The 2,475-nt window shown below is 32.2% G+C and overlaps 1 protein-coding gene across 2 annotated transcripts in view; it reads left to right on the top strand.

Moving 5' to 3' along the window:
* The first annotated feature begins 678 nt into the window (after window positions 1-678).
* Window positions 679-2,475, top strand: part of LOC106880698 (zinc finger protein 629) — a 411,919-nt gene continuing 410,122 nt past the window's right edge. For both annotated transcript variants that reach the window (XM_052971298.1, XM_052971293.1), the window contains exon 1: window positions 679-939. The gene's annotated coding sequence lies outside the window, so the exon portion shown is untranslated. The remainder of the gene's footprint in view (window positions 940-2,475) is intronic.

Genomic DNA, 2,475 nt, shown 5'->3' with positions numbered 1-2,475 from the left:
ATATATATATATATATATATATATAAACACGCAATCTCACCATATAAGAAGTATAATTGTGTGTCATGTTTTGTCTGATATAACATATCACAGTTCCTAACCCCAGAAAGAAAACTGGTTCTGGTTTGCGTTGGCTAAAGTTTATCCCTGAAAGTTCATACTCAATAGAACTATTTATAAATATGTAATATTAATGATAGGTAAAATAATAACAAAAATCTGCAGAAAATCAAGTCTTTCTTTGTTTAGATGATGAGGATGATAGGCGTTGAATCGAAATATATTTTGCTTTTTAAAGCAGGTTTGCGTAATTTTTGTTTCCGTTTCGCCCTCATTACGAAGTTAGGAAGACACGAAGAAATTAGGCTAGAAGAACGGACGAATGAAAGTAGAACGAATGTGTGTGTGTGTATGTTATGTGTTGTGCGTTGCGCTGTTGTGTTGTTAAACCCCAGGTTAGCCTTGACCGAACAAACATGATTAAAGACGTTCCCATCGTGACCAATCCATCCCATCTTTTTTCTTATTTTATATATATATATCTATTTATACAGGAAATTCAAGACCACCTTATCCAACACGTTCTGTTTTTCAAGACGGTAGGGTGGGATATGATATTTGGCTGCTATTTCTAGCATGTCAAGCGACGATTTTGAGGCTCCTTCGTTGGCTCGTTACGGTACTTGCGTATATGTGCGTGTGTATGTGTGCGGATGTGTAAGAGGCTGACAAGTTGCCACTCCCATGTGGAAATGAGGGTAACAACCGCTTGAAAGGGGGTGCTTGCTGGTGGCCGATCGGTCGTTATCCTTTCCATTGCCGTGAAGTAATAATAATAGTAACAATCATAATCGACCTTTAGAAACCAACAAAAACCTACGTTGTCTTACCGGAATGTGGCGAAAATAGAAAAAGAAGAACGGGGAAATAATATATAAGGTAAACATTTCTAAATTCCTATTAAGAACAATTATGCCAACCATTATTATTATATCATTTAAATACCAGTGAAGTATTGGGGTAGATTTAATTTAATCAACTACTGCAACTCAGGCTAGAGCGCGCCTATGTAAATAGGAAATTAAAAAAGAAAAAATATTGCTATTTATTCTTATTCTTTTATTATCGTGCTTCATTCTTATTGTTATTGTTGATTTTGGCCTTCTTTTTCCAAAGAAAATCTTTCCCCATCTCAAACTGTTTGTATTTCATTCTCACACTGGTACCAATGCCTTGCGCCCTTATGGTCAATAAAATGAATTACATTTATAATTAAATTATCTATCGCGTTGATGACATGGTTTTTAAACAAGGTGGGGACAGGGTCAGCTCAGCTACCCTTGAAAAGTACGCAAAATTCCTAAAAATTTCTTGAAAAGAAAAAAATTTTAATATCGAAATATTGCGATTTTAAATGTATGAGCTTATTCTTTCTCTTTCTAAGATTAATCACGCTCTATCAGGTGTAAAATAGTCTTGTTACGGATCTAATTAATCTTGATTATTACAACTTGTTGTAATAAGGATGGTCAGTCAGTTAAATTTTTCTTGTATGGGTGGCCAATACATAACTGGTGAAAAGATGTCCTGGGTTGAAAAGCTATGAGGGCCGATATCTTTTATTTTTTTTCACTTGTTCAACGAAGACCTCATTGAATCACCCACCCCTACAACTTAACAAGAAAATAAATAAATAAATAAATAAAATCTTCATTTTTTTTTCTGTAGATAAAATTAGGGTGGAGAGGAAAGTCGTGTACTCAGATAAATGTTAAGAAAGGTGAAAGTTGCAAGATGCAAGTTATTCAACGCTCCAGTTTTAGAATTTAGTTATCAAAGGCTGGAACAGAGGGCTACCAGAATTTGGTTCCTTCTCTAAATGTTTGCTCCTGCTAATCTTTTCTATTTGGGAGATTTTTTTTAGTTACTTTTGTTGAATATTTAATTACAAAGGTTTCTGCATATCATATTGTATAACATATATATGTATATATGTATGCGTAATGTATTGTATAATATATATATATGTATATATGTGTAAAACATTGTATATCACACACATACATATATATGATATATACGCAAAGGTATGCATAAACATGCGCACGTATATATATATGCGTAATATATATATATATATATATATATATATAAATGCGCGCACATACACACATATATAGATACATATTTACACATCTATATCTACAGGTATATATATATATATATATATATATATATATATATGCGTAGGAATGTATATGTACATAAATATATCGGGTATATGTGTCTATATTTATATAGGGATACATATGAATGTGTGTATATATGTATTCAAACTCTCATATATAGTTATAAGGATATATATGTATGTATATGCATTTGCCCACGAAACCTCCAGCAATGTAGAGTTGTGTCGAACTTTACACACACACACATATATATACATACACACACATATAGATAGAAATAATATAT

Source organism: Octopus bimaculoides, chromosome 10 (genome assembly GCF_001194135.2).
Source record: "Octopus bimaculoides isolate UCB-OBI-ISO-001 chromosome 10, ASM119413v2, whole genome shotgun sequence".
Classification (NCBI taxonomy): Eukaryota; Metazoa; Mollusca; class Cephalopoda; order Octopoda; family Octopodidae; genus Octopus; species Octopus bimaculoides.
The sequence above is the reverse complement of the archived record's forward strand: the minus strand, read 5'-3'. Positions and strand labels throughout refer to the sequence as shown.